The 17,545-nt window shown below is 40.7% G+C and overlaps 1 protein-coding gene across 1 annotated transcript in view; it reads right to left on the bottom strand.

Moving 5' to 3' along the window:
• The window catches only part of LOC120457379 (actin-5C), a 2,136-nt gene extending 2,027 nt beyond the window's left edge, over positions 1-109 (bottom strand). Inside the window, exon 1 of the mRNA XM_039644918.2 lies at positions 1-109. This exon is cut by the window's left edge and continues 44 nt beyond it. The gene's annotated coding sequence lies outside the window, so the exon portion shown is untranslated.
• Positions 110-17,545: the final 17,436 nt, after the last annotated feature.

Raw genomic sequence — 17,545 nt, 5'->3', positions numbered from 1 at the left:
AACTCAAGTGGCGAGCTGAGCTGAGCGACCGCACGGTTTGAGAGGAATGACTGGAATGAACCGACTGGAAGTGGCTGGTGAATGTCGAATGCCAGTTAACTGCGTTTTTCGATCGCTGCCTGCGTCGGCGTCGCCGTAGGCGTCGCTCCCTCTCGCCATCTCGCTCGCTCTGCGCCATGGTCGCCATGGGTGCGAAAGAGAGCGCTGGTGTGTTGAGTTGCGGCGACCAACTTTTGTGACCATATATGGTCATGTTTCGAGGCGAAAAGCAAATCGTCGTCTGGCTTTCGCTCTCTCACACACACACACTCTCTTTCTCTCACCATTTATGCGCCTGTATTTTTGTATATGTACGAATGGTCGAAGGTTTTCTCCAATTTTGCAACTACAACTTTAAAAAACCGGCAAAATTTTCAGCTTAAGCCGAAACGGCTGCCTACGTCACTATTTTCAAGAACCTGATCTAGTTTTATACATTATAATATGCATATTCATACATATATGGATGGCCTGGCGTCTTGGGGCGTGGGAAAAAAAGAAAGTGTTGGCGAATTGATTTGCAAATTCAAAATTTGGCATATCTTTGGGTGAAATCGTGACACGCCCACATAAGCGATCTTTGTTTTTATCACTTATTAGATCCTAACTTTTGAATGGATTTTTTTGGTTTTTGTAATTTCCTTGAAATCTGCTGTTGTAATCCTGATTCTTGAGTTATGGTATTTGAAACCCTGGTTCTGTTAATTTTGATGACTTCGGACCTTTTGGCATTCGAAACGTTTTGATTTTGATTCGAGAATTTGGGGCCAAACTTGGGTATTTTTTTTTTGGAGTTTTGGTCAATACAATAACTCTTTAGCTCGTGGCTAGCATTTTTTAGATCACTTTCAGCACTGGCACATAAAAAAATGTTTTGTTTACAAAAAAAATCACACATTTTCCGCGGCTTTTCTCGATGATAGTTCTTATTTTTCTTGGTGATGGGTAGGAGGGTTGGTTGACTGGAGGAGCTACTTACATTTGGTGTGTTTTTTTTAAATTAATTAAATAAATATAAATTAAGTCTTTCGGTTTGGTGTCTCTGGATTAGACGACTGCTGGCTGATGGAGCGGCTTTGTGTCAGGAGGAGTATCCACACAGCACAAGAACTCAAACGGTAGTGATATGAAAACTGGTCCCGCCGCCCGTTTTATAAAGCCCGCTTAGCGCTAAAACCTTATCAGAGGCAGCGCTCTCCGCTCTCAAGTCGCGTTCAAAACTTTTACCATATATGGGTATGAATTGTTCGCCGATTCGGTTTTCATTTTCGGAGAATTTCCTCTGCCCAAGTGCAACTGGGTGTGCGCGTGTGTGTGTGTGTGTGCGTGAGTGTGTGCCTTGTATATCGCCATGTATAGTGTACTACTTCCATGAGTCCTATCAGTTGCGGCATGTGATTCAGTTTGGGGGTTACTCATATTCGATACTTTGGCTCGTTATCTTTATGCTGTGATGGTCACGGTGCTTTTACACATTTTTTCTCCAACTACTCATTGTATGCCAAAACATTCATAAGTACAGACATATGAATGTAGTAAGTTTATTAGTAATGTACTGCGATATTATAACATTACAGTATTATTCATACTAGTTTACGTTTACTGATTGAGCAAGCTATTTTCTAAGGACATTAAGTTCCAATAAGGCATTTCTATCTGCACCCATACCCTTCAAATTGGTTTTTCCAGCAAACATCAAAAAATGATTTTTATAAAGAACATAAGCATTTGGTGCAACACACTCTACTTCAAGCTGTTGCACATATTCTAGAAGGGCATTCGCTAGTCGTTGGAAACACACCGCTAAAGCCGGTTTTAACAATAACGGCGAAACAGCTGCCAGACGAGAGAAAAGTACACAGCAATAAACATTTGCGCATGGATGCTGATCCTAAATATCAGCGTTTTGGTTCAAATTCATCATTTTCGTAGCATAATTTGCATATTTGAGTAAGCGGCTTTTAAGGTAAGTAGTTTCTTAATAGTTTGTAATAGTAACAGTGCAAATATTTATTCATAAATAAAAGGTAGTCGATTTTTTCAGTGCAGTCTATGCGTTTGCGCAACAGAGATGGCGAGAGAGACGCCTCACTCAACACACACACACACACACATGTGCGGTCTAAGCTGCTCTCCCTCTTTTTCTCTCTCTCTGGCTTGCGGCACTTTTCCAGAGGCTGTGCTGTGACTCAGTGAGCATTTGTTGTTGTTGCCGTTAATGATAAGCGCCCGATTCTTGGTTCTCTTCCAAATTTTTTGTTTTATTTGTTTTGTTTGTGTTTTCAACTTGAGCTACGGCATAAACAATATTAAATATCGCAATTGTTACGGCAAATGCATTCGTATCAGGCGCGTTGATATTTTTCGCCGAAAATTCCTGTTTTTTTTTAGCGTGATTTCAGTTTGCCGGTTGTGCCATCTCGCTCGCGCGAGGCTTGCAAACAAAAAAGTGAAAGAGGGAAAGCCGCTTTTGTTGTTATCGTTGGCTGCACACACATGGCAATAAGTAACCATATTGTAGACTTATTTATTTGCGCTTTTTTGTTGACTAATCTTTGTTTAAATAATTGCCTATTTCGAGCCAAAATGACGCATAAAAAGAAACGGCAACATGCGGTGCGTTTAGCATGCGAGGGCGTGAGCGAGATGGCGCTAGAGAGAGCGCAGCATAAAAAGAAAACAACAAACGCACACACACACACACGCACACATGGTCGAAGGAGTGGCTCCAACGTCGGTGACGTCGCGCCCAGCCACAGCCCCCGCCACGCCCCGCCCCGCCCATCCTTCCGCTCCCCCTACCCTTCCCTCTTTCCCCTCTCCATCCCCTTCCGTTTTGCCGCATTTGGTATTGCCATCTCGCTTTTTTGGCTTTATTTTGCTTTTCGATTAAGCCAAGAAACTGAAATCAAAGCGGACAGTCCCAAAATTGCGAAAAACAACAATTGCACATGCACTGGGTTCGGCGAAAAACGCCGATATTCGAGTTTGACCAAAAACGCATCCTTAAATGATGATATCATTGATAAATGATTAATAGCAATAATATAATATATTCCAGGAATTTATTTTACAATCGATTTCATTTATTACAATACATTTATTTTCGGGGAATCCATGCAAAATATGTATGCAATTGAATTCCAGTTCCTTATCATATTTTAAAGATTTAATTCCACTTCTTTATCACACTCACAAGATTTTCCGTCAAAATTATCTAAAGATAAGATGTTTTTGTAGAAAATTCCCCTAACTGGAATTCGAATGAATACAAATTATGCTTATTGTTCAAAATACTCGCCGACGTCATCGCGAAATTCCTCAGTCTTCTTCTACTTCTCTTTCTTGCCTGCCTGCGGCGAAAGAAGAGAGACAGCGAGTGACACAATCTTATCTTGCAGACGAGTCTTTGGAAATGGCCCCGGCTAACGGTGAAAAACATATAGCCAAGAATGGAGCGATCGCCAAGCGATGGAAATTGGCTTCAAATTGCTCCGAATATGGCCAGTTGGTCAGTTGGCATTCGATTGTGGAGAGCTACTAGATCAACTCGTTCTCGTTCTCCTTCTTGTTCTCCTTCTCCTTCTCGTTCTCGTCCTCGTTCTCCTTCTCAGTCTCTTTTTTCGCCCGAAGACGCTTCTTTCATCGCCTCTTTCTCGAATGTACATATTCATTATGTATTTGGTGGTGTTTGTCGTCCATCAGCCAGCTTTAATGGCCATAAAACGCGTCTTGGTTTGTGGGCCACATAGCCAAGCAGCGAGATCTGGAAAAATGATGTGACACTGGAAATGAGAAATAGATGCATCTGCAAAGTTGTTGATTCAGAGTTGATTCCATTCATGGGAAATTATGAATATTAATTTTCCTATTGCTTCTATCTATTCTATTTGTTTTTTGAAACGCAATCCTAACTATTTTTTTTTTGGCTCTATTTGCTTTTCTCAAGTTCGTTGCTCGATCGTTATTTTTTTTTTTTTTTTGGCAAGGCGACGAAAAAACTCGCAGAAATTTCCCCGGGCCAATGGCTTTGGTGTTCGGCACAATTAACCTTGCGCCACTGAATTCAAGAAAAAATAAAGCTGTTTTTGAAGGGAAACAGTTCGAAAAAAGAGTTGAAATCCGACGGAGGGATGGCGGGGGGGAGGGGTTATCGAAACTAGAAATATTGAAATGGCCAAAAACAGCGCGTTGATGTTGACTTTGAAACCGCTATTAAGCGTAAAAAACAACAACATTTAGCCATGATCAACGACCTTTCTCCAAAAGTACGTATGTGTACGTAAATAACTCGTCACGTTTTCTACGCTCACACACGTAAAGCGAAGTAAATGAAATAAACAAGTTGAGCGACTTGGGCCAAAGCCATTGTCAAGGTCATTGAATGTGAAAATTTTCGTACATTATTCGCATTTCATTTGGTTTTTCTTCCATTTCCATTATTTTTCATGCACGCACCGCCAGGGTTGCCACCCCACCCCTTTTTCGCTTTATTTGTATATCTACATACATACATATGTATGTATGTATTTGTATTTTTCGCATTATAACAACTGGCATTGCAGTTAACCGCTTTTGGCCATCTTCAAGTTGCAACTATGTATGTATGTACATACATACATACATATATATACATTTTCACTTGGTCGTTTTTGGCTATTTCGGCATCGCAACGCAAATGGCAAAAATTAAATACAGCCATTAATTGCCCGTCTTAATTAGTTTGCGTGCACAAACATGTTGCAAAAAGTGAAGGAGGGGGAGGGGTTGCTAAAAGGGGTATTGGATGTACGTAAGTTTGGATCGTGCGTTCGCAGTCGGGGGAGTTAAGCGCCCGAAACCCAAGGCCACGGACGGTTAGTTTGGCTAAAAAGGCGAAAAAACGTTTGAAGAAATCTCGAAATCTGAGCAGCGGTTTGAAAAACAGCAACGCTCAAAATGATAGCACTAAAAATAAACGCTGATTCTTCACATTAAACTATTAAAAAAGCGTTCAATTCTTAGTAAAAATCTTTAAATATTTAAGCGAGGCTGCTACATGCAGCTTATGAAGTTGCTAGTATTCTGACCTCCACTGTGAGCATTAAAACATCTTTCGCTCCAAAAGAAAATATAGGTATATACATACATATGTATGTATGTATGTATGATCCGTGGTATAAATGCCAACACGAATTTATGTTAATGTAATAACGCTAAATCGACGAATTCCATGGCGCTAATTGGTCCGTTAATTGGGAATCGCACTGCATTGCCGACATTGTTGCACCTGTCGTGGGGGCGCAACCACGCCCACCTGTCTGCAAAAGTCGGAAAATGCAGCAGACGCTGCGGGAAAGCGAAAAATATGAACTGTTTCGAATTTCAATTGGGAATTTTCATTTTCGCCACACATTCCACTCAGTTTCAGTGTATTATTATTAATTTAATTACTATTATTATTATTAAATCAAAAATACAATGTACTATAACAATATTCATTTTCATTTATAGCACTCTTCAAAATGAATTACTGCTAATAAATATGGTGCAAGTGAACTTTCGGTGAACTGGTTAAATTGCTTGAACTTTACCACCACAGTCAAGCTTCTTGAACATGAACATTAAATAAACCACATTTTGCAACTATGTTTGCCCTTTTTAGTTGTTAAGTGATATTGTTCTCATTGTAAGTGAGGTGTGCTATAAATAGTTAGGTGTCTTTGGGCCAAGTTAACCAACGTAAGCAGGCTCAACTGTGAGTTCTCGGTAGCACATTATGGTTTATTTATAGTCCTCTGTCTCATGGCAATTGCTCAATAAAATAGTTGACTGTGTGCAGGGTGAAAACAACAAAAAAAAGGCGAAAAAAAAAGTTTCATTGAGTCATTTGGTCGGGCCACCAAACAGACAGACAGACACACTGCACTGCACTCACACCCATTGAGTGTTATTGCAAGGGAGGCCAGCCTCTCAGACAGAAAGGTGCAAGACATGCGCACAGCGCTGGCCACACAAATAGCTACCACTAGCGCTAGCTGCCCAGTTCTAGTAAAATTTAATATAGCCTTACAAGCAGCATAGTTTTGCTATTTAATGTGTACAAATTAACGCTTGAGTGAAGAGCACTAGCGTTGTGAGCGCAACTGTACGCACATAGCTCAGTCTGGAAGACGACGGACTCCCCGCCCCCCCTCGCATCTCTTCACCTGTCTCCGTTGGCTCTTTAGTTGCTTTCTTGACTTGTTTATTGCGGCGTCAGCTTTGGCGAGACTTTATTTCTTGTTGCTTTTTGTTTCTTTTTGTTGTACGTACATACTTATGTACATCCACAGCCATATGTATGTATGCATGTATTTTCGCCGTATTCAGCAGCTGCAGCAGCTGGTTTTCGTGCTTCTTGTTGCTGTTGTCGCATCTGATTAGCGCCAAGCTGCTATTGGAGCTGCTCCAAGCTGGCCATGAAAGAAATGTGGGCAAAAAAGTAGCGAAAAGCACACGTCGCGCCATCTCACGTGGGTGCCGAGGTCTACGGAGGCAGCAACTTGTAATCAGTCGGCACTCTAAGAGCCAGTGGAGATGGGGCAATCGGGGAGGCAGTGGAGACGGGACATTAAGGATCCTGAGACTGGAATGAAATATATTCTATGCTGCAGAGCGATGCTAAGCATTATGTTCCCACTGATTTTGATAGCTAAAAGTGAATCTTTGGAACATCATTTTCGGCTGTGTTCTGTAAGACTACAAAAATAGCTCTGTTTTTTTTAGTGATACATTTTTGCGCGGTATTCATAATTTTATGCGCATAAATCCAGCGTATTTTGTTACATTCATTTGGCGCAGTCCAAAACAGGGCCAAAAATAAAAAAAAAATGAAACAAAAAAAAAAAACAACCTCTGGTTCAGTTTTGCATTTATAAGGCGAGAGCAACATATTTGCATGGTGAAGTAACTAAGCAAAGATCGGATTTACAGTGGGCACTGCTATGTGAAGTCTATGGAATTACTAGGCGTATGCCATTTGGAACTGGTTTTTGGTCAGTGTGCTTTTAAGCCAGTCTCTACTGCAGTTAGCGAAATCGAAAACAAAGAATGTGGTTTGCAAAAACTAAAACCTAAAAGTGGTTTTTAATGAAATTTTCTATATATGCGTGTATGCTGGTTTTATGTGGCAAGCAAACACACATGTGTACACATGTATGTGTGTACATTAGTACATATATGTATGTATGTACATATGTGTACACATGGCGACTGTGCAATGTATTATTGTTTGTGGGCCCACTTCCACATCCACATCCACGCACACCCACTTCCCATTCCGAGTCCCATTCTGATTCCCATTCCCATTCCCATTCCTGGGGTTCTGAGTTTTTCTGTTGTCTTCTGCTTTCTCGCAGGGTTGGCCCGTTGCGGTCTACTGCCATCAGCTGGGTGTTGCATGTGTGTGCGTGAGAGCAGCGTCAATTAAACCAAACAAACAAAAAAAACAATGAAAAATGAAGAGGGGACCGAAGTGAAAATACCCTACTCTCCGTTGGTGTTGAGCCCTCAAACTTCATACGAAGTCCTGAAAGGTTATAATACACACACATACCAAGTTTCATATCATATAATGCAGTAAGTGCATAGTTACGATGGTTTGGCTTTACTCTTCTCAAAATTATTCAAAATTTCCATATAATTCCAAACGTTATGCACATTTAATGAAAATTGCGCTTTGGAAAGGGTATGCAAAACATTGCCGACAATAAAGTATTCAAATAAAGATGCCTTTTTTTTTGCGCTGCTTTCCACCTCTAATTACACAAATTGAAAAGCGCACACGTGAGCTTTGCTTTTTCTGCTGCGGGTGTGTACGGCCACACGTGTGTGTGCATCTAGGAGCGGCCACGCCCAGATCCCGGACAGATATACAACGCCCCCGCCCCCAGGAGTCCGCCGGAATCCGGATTGAGCCGGGCGCAAAGCGGATAGCATTGCGTGAGGCCCCAAATCCGGGCACTCAGCATAATGCCCGGGGTACTTAGGCCCCAGATCGTGCCAAGCAGATAGTTAGGCCCAGCCCCGCCCACTTTCCAGTGGGTGCGACATGCAAGGAGCTCGTTTGAAGCACTAGTTTGTTACTAGTAATAGTACTAGTACAAGTACTAGTACTAGATTTCTCCAACCAACTCCGCTTTTGAAATTTCAATTACAAGCCGAAAATCCGAAAATCTGATTGTTTTCAGCTCAATTCTTAAGTTTAATGTGATTTATTTTAGTTGCAAATCCTAATGCAAACTGTTAATGAACTTGGCAGAAATATTGCAAAACGGGTTTGTCTGATAAATTAACGCTTGCGTTGGGGAAATATTTAAATTTATGTGAAACGTGAAACGTGAGGGGATGCAGTTTATTGCACAATTTGTTGCGGAACTGCTGTTGCAGGAGAATTGCACTCATCGAAACTAGTAACGAACGCTGTGCTAACGCGTATAAATAACTTTCCTAATAAACCAACCATAAATATTGAAAAACTGAGTAATGCCCGCTATGTAATACAATATTGACCGAATTCTTGTGAATGATAAAAATAAGCCAGCCGCTTGGACTTCCTATCTGGTAAAGTTAGTCATCGAAACGCCGATTTCTTAGAACATTACTACTACTTGTTGTAGAAATTAGTTAAGTTTGTTTTGATAAATACATTTTTGTTTGCTGAATCTTAAACGGCGCTCTTGCTTATCAAATTTGATTGTTTCTCGAATTGTGAACCCGGAGGTTTAGTAACCATAGTAAGATGCCTTCAACTCCCGCATGATTTCACTAGTCCCAAAATATTTTGCATTATCAGTGGAATAAACCCTGTTACTTATTGCTCATACCATTATCTTGTGGCCCTTATCCCTTAGCCGCTCCCTTCTTTTTTTTTTTATATTTTTTGTTTTCACTCGCATGCGGGTTGATTCGAAAATCATTTTGTTGGCGCCCAACGCCCTGTTATCAGGCACATAGGCACTATTTTACTGATGGACACGTAGGCCCATTACCATTTACCCACAGCCAATAAATAATAATGAAATATATAAGTGGTCGAATATGTGTATTTATTTCAACAGCGATTAACTAATAAGAGTGATAACAGTGCGCTGAAAATAAGTATACTATATATGTGTACATACTACGTACTTGGCGATAAGTCGGCATAAGTTGGCTGACTCACAAAAGCTGTGGCACCTGACCGATCCGAAACGCTATAGCCGCCGATCTTGGGCGATAGCTTTAACGTTAAGTAGGAGTGACGCGGCTATAACTAGATCGTGACTCATCCGGATTCCAGATGACAGTGGGTTGACTTTGAGAGTGGGAAAACGAGACGAATCTGGGCTGATATAGGTTGATTATTCGGTGATCTCTTAAAGCGAGAAAAGCTTTGCCAAAACACAAACTTCATATAAATACAAAAAATACGTGGTAATGTGATTTAAATGAATGTTTGTTTATCCCAAACCCTATAATATCGTCTAGTCACTCTCCGGAACTTTTGATGGACATATTTGCATCGACAAACGAATGTGTGAGTCACAAGTTCGGCTTACGTCCAGCTCAAAGTCGATTCCATGTTTTTGGAGTGAATCATCACACCCCGAAACGTAAAGTACACTTATTGGTTGCCGTATGGTTTTGCATATGAAACAGCAAAATGAGTGAAAAATAAAGCAAAAATCGAGGGACAAACATGCTGAGGGCGCGAAGAAAACAAAATCCATAATAAAAAACAACACAAGACCACCTACAAAAACCAACAGCAACGGGCAAAAGTTAAACGGGTTAAGCGGTAAACCCACGAAATGGGTGAATATGCATAGAAGAAATATAAACATAATCCCGCTGCGAGCGAAAAAAATTATAAATAATTGAGCCGGGAGCACCGTTTAGCATAAAAACACACAAACACCACAGAAACGATGATGATGATCGTAGCTATCGTAATGACGATAATGGCCATGATCATCGGAAACCGTTTGGCGATTGCTTCAAAAGCACAAGCACCTGCCTCCCAACAATGTAGAGAGATAGTACACTCGCCGAAAAATACAATCTTAGATTGAAGATTTATTTCGATTCGTGTTTCGAGAAACATAGTTTTATTTTGATGCGATCTTCTCTTCACTTCAAGGGTAGCGATCTGGTTAAAGATAAGAAAACTTAACTTTGAGAATGTTTATTTTTTTTTGTAGTGTATAACAAGGGGGGAATGATTAAAAAAGTCCAAGAACAGTCCGCCCATTGTTGACAGTTACGTTTGAAATTGCCAGGCCGTTTGGCAAGAGAATGGAAACGAGAGGAGTAAAGAAAGCATATAGCAGAAGCAAAAACAGAAACAGAAACAGAAGCAAAAGCAGCGGCACAAGATCCGTAAAAAAAGCAAAACTTGTTTCCCACCAACGGAAGAAACAAGCTGCAAAAAAATCTTAGCTAACAGTCAAGCTGAGACAATCAGACCCATCAAAATAGACGTTCTATAGCAATATAGTTAATATCGGTCCACAGCAGATTTTCACATTTTCGTTCGTGCTTTTCACGCTCATATTGCCAAAGATTGAGCTCTTAAAGTTAAGTGTTGCAAGTAAGTTTTTATACATATATTCTAGTCGCGTTTCTAGCTCACTAGCCACAGGTGTATGCAACAAATTCAAATGCTGCTTGATGAAACGGTTTACAGACAGTCTAGAAACGGAGACACACATTCGCAAAAGCACGCTTTTTGCTTGATAGTCAGTTGCTGACGGATGAATTCAAATGGATCACTGCAATATCGGAGTATTAACCGATATCTGGGCGACTTTTCACTTTTGTAATGCGGATAATAAAACCAGCGAATTGGGGAACTACAGTGCGTACAAATGATTTCCGAATCAATTCGGTAGAAGCAATAAACATGGAAGAAAGAGCGGCAAGCAAACACACAATATACAATATACAATGTCAACGTTTTTGGCATTTTTCATTTAATTTCGTATAATTTATTTGGGCTTTCGAGCAGCGCACATATGTATACGCTATATAGTATATACTATATATAAGTTGAAGCCATTGACATTGAGCTGTCGCTGCCCGTTTTTGGCCGTTGGCATTTTGAATGGAAAACGAGCAACAAAAAAGCGAGGCTTTTATCGGTTTTATCCCAAAAATGTACAATGTATCCAACAAATGTCCAAAAGCAACGAAAACCAAAATTGTTTGGATCAATCGTTGTTGTCCGTAGCTGTGTGTTTGTGTGCGAGTGCTGAAATGTAACGAACTATTTTCGAAAAACTCAAACTAAAAAGCGGAAACTCAAAATGTTGCCCATATATACAATTCTGTACATAGATCGTGGGCGTAGCCATACGTAATCCCCAAAAGTCGAAACCCTCACCTGTAGCTTTATGGATGTACATACGTGTGTGTTCTATACGGCATTGCATCCGCTGTTTTACTAGCTTAGGAAATTAAATGGGAGCCAAATAATTCCAAATATGGTCAATCAACTTGAGTGCCGATGTGTTTTTTCTGGACAGACACTTGGTATGTATGTAGATGGCGTCACTAATTACTTCGAATGCATTTCATATCCGTTCATATCCATAGCAGATATGCGATCTATTAGGTAACTCTGTTTGATCCACTGACAAACCGTTGCTCGTTCAAATCCTCATCAGATATTCATCTCAGTATCTATCTACCTTGCATTTTAAATGGCACAATTCGTTGTTGTTTGTCCGTTTGTCCGTCCGTTTGTTCGCATGAAAACGGCAAACGGACAATGCCATAAAAGATGAAAATGATCGAGCCAAAGCGGTTAACAGTTAACGGGGAAGAAAGGCGGAGAGAAAGGGGAAGAGGAAGACATGACTTTCACTAGCTAATTAGAATTTCAGTGAGCGCTCGCCAAATGAAATGCAACAACATCAACAATAACAATGTGGCATTTTTATTTTTAGTTTTCAATTATTAGGCAAATTTTTGCGAAAGTCTATTTGGAATACCGTTGACTGACCGCTGAGAAGAGGAAGAAGAAGAAGAAGAAGGGCGATGGGGAGAAAGGGAGTTACGATCTAGTGACATCGATCTGAAAACTTTGATCAACTTGATCAATGAGCCAAAAGAGCTATTACCTAAGTCAACCGTTATTGTTGGCAAGTCACTCACGGATTTTGGGAGTTTGGAGATTGAAAAGTTGAGAACCATCTGAAAAAACCAGCTGGAAATTTTATTTCGATTTTACAGCTATGCAGCACCGACCTAAACAAACATTTTCCCCATTTCCCATCTTCTCTCCCAAATTTGCATATGCTTAAATAGAATTTTTGTGTGTTTTTATGGGGTTAAGATAAATAGATCACATTTCGGTTTTAACTAAAAAGAAATAGATTCTGAGCATATTTTTGTCCGAGATTCTTCGCCAATTGCCTGCTATTGATATCATTCATTGATGAATCATCTATGAGATCACAGAGGCAGTAAATGAATAAATGAATAATTCGGGAAATTCACCGCTCAGCGGGGGGAGCACAGTGGCTAGTATAACTGGTTTTTTTTTTTAAATTGTTTAATGGTCTGTATTAGATATACATACTAATTTGGAGAAACAAAGTATCCAATGCATTTTCACCCCCACCCCGCCAAAAAATTCCACCGACTAAAGCATACCCTAGCACGCTTTTCGGAGACTGTAATCAGAGCGCAACAAATTGCATTTCCATTTCGGCGCAAAGAAAAGAAAACGAAATGGGGAATGCAATTTGCTCGAATGCATTTAACTCGAAAATTTCATCAAAATGCAACAAAATCAAAGTCCATGACTCATCACGGATTTGCAGTGTGAATTTTTCGTCTCTGTTTTCGGTTACTTTTCCAGCATTTTGTGAAAGTGACACGTGCTGCGTCCCTTTTGCGAAATTTTTTTTTGCCAAAAAGAAGTAAAATAAAATAAAAGAAAAAGAAAGACAAGGAGGAATAAAAGCAGGCGCTGAATGATTCACCCGGATGTGAAGGATATGCAGGATATATAGGGTGCATGGCATAGGGGTGGGTGCCGTTACAATTGCCACCCCAACTGGGAATGCGCGGGGATGGAATGCACTGCGAGAAATCACTAGGTCAGTCATAAGATTAGGCAGATCAGCAGTGTATATATAATGATATATGATAGGTTTCTGTTATAGGTCTGATAATTCTGATATTTGATAGGTGTGGCAACCGATTTGTGTCAGTGCATCTGCTTATGGGACTGGCATTGCCCAAATGAGGGTCGCACTGCAGCGGCTCAACCTTGAACCCCAGACACCCGTCACTGGATTTTCGGGGTGGGTGGGTGGCTCTGTCCTGGGCCAACATTTTGCTAGGGGATGAGATCAGCTGTTTGTGCCAATATGGTGGTTTGTTTTTCGGCGACTACTGATTACTGATTACTGGTGGTGGTGGTGGTGGCAATGCCGTTGACTAATCGCTCCCAGCCTCAAAAGCATAATATTCTCGTGCTCTTTGTATATATACATACATTGTATATATGTATATAACCCAAAATGCAAGATAAGATGGAAGAGTAGAATTAATGTGCCAACCAAATGCATATGTACATACATATGTGTATGCCAATGCATTAAATACAATACACACAAACGCGATAAAGTCAAGCATACAACGCCCTAACCACTTGGCTTTTCACTTTTTTATATGTTTTCCTTCTCAAAAAAACTCTTAAAAATCGCATTCAATGTGGGATCGGAGGGAACTTCGACCCCAAACTCCGGGAAGTCATTAACCCTATGAGTAAGCGCATGAAAGATCCCAAATATTTATCACTTAAGTCGCATAGCACTCTGCATCTCAAGTGGCGTTCAAAACTCCGACACTTACTCACTCACTAGCTCATTTAAAACATTTAAAACATAACTTACTTGAGTCAGCAAGAGATAAATAAATTTAATCAAAAATTGAATTAAATGACTTAGGCATTGCCCCGATTTTCGCTATCTAGAGAACATCTGGGGTTAAAAGTAGCTGGTGCTCAGAGGGTTAAGGCTCCACTGGTTGGGGGGTTAAATTATGACAGTGCAGAAATGGGCGTGGCTGACAGGCACTTCCGTCGCCAGGCCAAAACGGGAATGGCAAGGAAATCAAAGGAATAAAACAGAGAATCGTTAAAAGTGATAAAGTGGATGGGAAATGGGAAAAGCGAAGGGTTGCACTCGATGGCCATGCGTCATATACATACATATGTATGTATAAAAAAATTCCTAACGTATCATCAGGTGCTTCAGTATCAAGGTAAAATACTATATCAGTTTCGTTCTGGTTTCCCCTAACTTATCTCGAGAACCCACAGCAATATCGTTCGATTTCTGGCAAAGTTATTACTAACTTCCAGTTCTAGATGTAAAGTATCTGAGTTCTGAGTTTCAACTAAACTAGTTAGCTATTTTAGATATTTATTGTGCAATAGGAGAAGTTACCGAAGTTGCTGCTGATTTTGATTGAAGTAAACGCCTGAAACGAAGTGTTGCATATATGGTTTTACGACCTTAGGCTATTGGTTCGCCATAAGTTGGTGGCACTGTCGAAGGAAGCTCATCCCCATACCAGATACTATATATACTATATATACTCATTATATACACTTGATCAGTCACTCGAACGGAAACGGAGGCGATTACGAATGCCGCTCACAGCGCAGACCGATGAAGAGGGCGAAATAAAAAGGGAAAAGCAGGCAAATGGAGTTGAAAACGAAATGAGAAATGGTTATTATACAGGCAATCGACGATCGACGATCGTTATTATTCAAATCGCATCCGTCGCATCATCGGAGGACCTTAGCAGGTAGAAGTCGCTTCATAAATCGATTCGATTCAAGACGCGCGGCCAATTCTGCGCCCATAATCGGAAATTCGTTGGAAGATTTTTTGAGTCGGAGCAATCCGGAGGCACAAGAAAAGGGAGTGCAAGCGGGCGGATGAGCCAGTACAGTGTTGAGTCTGTAAGACAAACTTACAGCCGTGTGTACAAGAACTTCAATCATCTTTCTTACGTACCCATTTACTATGCACTTATTTTGTGCAGCCTTCTTTGGTTTGGCAGTTGAGGGTGTTTTTTTTGTTGGTGCTTACTGTATTTGGGTGTGTTTGTCGCCGGCTCTTTTTTTTTTGGGCGGGGGCGTCGACTCCACACACACACACGCATAAAGAAATATATATATACGCGCAGAGACGGGTGCGGGAAGTTCAAGTTCAAATATATTTGTATTATTTCATTCTGTTACTCCGCTCTCCGAGAGCTGAAGAGAGAGAGAGAGCGGGTTTATGCTGAGCGCAGCTTATACGTGTGCACACATACACTTGCACACACTGCAGTTGGGCAAAATGCAAGCCAAATATGGTTATACGCAACAGCCGAAGCTCTCTCTCTCTTTGGCGCTCTCTCCGCTTTCGCGTTTTATGCTGTGTAAGCCGTTCTCCACACTCACATCCCCCCTCACTAGTTAGTTCCCCTCCCTCACCGCTAAACAGCCCCCTTTTCCAACAAGAAGCACGCATTGATTTATAATGCAAAGTGATCGATTGCCTTCATTTTATGGCTCACTGGAAAAACGGGAAGTGGAAATGGGAATGGAAATGGCAATGGAAATGGAAATGGGAAACGGGAGGTTAAAGGTGTGTGATTTATCTCTACATGGATGGGAAAATGATCAAGAAGGAAGCCTTAACCCTTAAATGGGCGCATAACTCATTCTGTGAATCTAACAGAGAAGTGCATTTAACGGTTCATTCTAATCGTTAAAAAAATGTTAATAATATTCAAAGCATCTTCAAACGTTCGAACTGCATACTCGTCTTAAGTTGCATATGTATCTATATATGTATATTATATGCTTGTATACATGGATATTCACTTTATGCCCTTGTAAAATCCTACGCTCCACCACTTGTTTGGGGTTCTCGACGAAAAAAAAAAGTGAAAACCGATTTGGAGCTCACTGTTCTGTGTCTAAAAAAGGCATGGAAATTCATCGGTCCAAAAAAGAGCATTGCAAGGCGGGAAAAAACGAACTCAGAGCGCAGAAGCTGTTCTATATCCAATATGTCCATGTTGGCACTGCACATTATGTACGCATCGATGTACACAGCTGATGCAGCGTATAAAAGTCCACATAAAAGGCCATAAAGTGAAGCCTCGTAGGAAGCGATTTACATATATTTTATCTTAGATGCAAAGTCTTGCCGAAAAACGATTCTCTTATGCATAGGTGTATCTTTTTTGTTGATTATCAGTTTTAAGGGTTTTAGGTGACCGGCCGTATCATTTTATCTTAATAATTGTAATCATTTACTTTATCTCATTCTAATTACACTGGTCATAGTTGAACCCACAATGTCAAAGTTCAAAAGGTTAACTCGTACATATGCAGTTAGCTGTCATTTTGCATAGCCCCATCATTATCATTATCATCAATTGCAGCTGTTTTCATTTCCCTCTCTCACTTCCAGTCTTTCTAGCTTTCTCTCTCTTTCAGTGCAACTGCTGGACAAAAGGGAGGCGAATTGGGGTGGCGTGGGCAGATAGGAGTGGTGTATTAACTAAAATAGCGGTGGTGGTGGTTTTCGCAGAATTCGCCGCATTCAGGGGAAACTTACCCCGAGAAGTGAGAGAGAGAGAAAGAGAGAGAGAGCAAGAGAGTGTGCAAGGACATCGGAGAAAGCACCGGTCGAGTAACGGTAAAACGCCTGCGCTGCTCTCGCCCACAGCACGTGCAAATATTCTCATGCAATATGCCGGCCGCTCTCTTTCGCTCAGCAAATATGTGTATGTAATACAGCTATGTGAGTATACATATGTTTGCGTGTAAGTATGTGTGGCTTTAACCCTCCTTGACCCGACCTTCTGTAACCGCCCAACATGAAGGTTAAAGTGCTTTAAAAGGCGCTTCGAGCACATTCCTAAAATATCTGCAACGTGCTCTCATTTCACATACATACATAAGTAATAAAAAATAAAATTCAACATTAATAACTTTATGAACTGCGATTTTGAATTATCTTTCGTTAGTCTTAGCTCGGTAACACTGAAAACTTATTAAAGGACCAGAGATATGGCATTTATTGCAGCATACTTATTGGGGCAATTTATAGAATTAATATCTCTCTATTTTGCGCAAACGTGTGGTAAATCACCATTATCTCGACCATGCAAGGTTGGCCCAATTACAGAATGCCATATCAGGCGCAATAATCGAATACCTCGAGTGCCGAATGTCTGTAAACACGTTAATCAGGCGCTCTTCCTCTTCGCCTTTTCCATTTCGTGTAATTCCCTCGAGTCGAGTTTTCCATATCGTCAATGATCGTTCAAGGTCTGTGGTTCCATTCGGTTTCCAATTCTTCTACTCATCACTCAATCAGCGATGGCATTTATGATCACTGGGCAACGCACATATATATGTATGTACATACATACATGTACATATGTTTGCTGATAAGAAAACAACGCCTTTCAATGTCTT

This window comes from Drosophila santomea, chromosome X (genome assembly GCF_016746245.2).
Source record: "Drosophila santomea strain STO CAGO 1482 chromosome X, Prin_Dsan_1.1, whole genome shotgun sequence".
Lineage (NCBI taxonomy): Eukaryota > Metazoa > Arthropoda > Insecta > Diptera > Drosophilidae > Drosophila > Drosophila santomea.
This window is presented reverse-complemented; position numbering and strand designations above follow the sequence as displayed.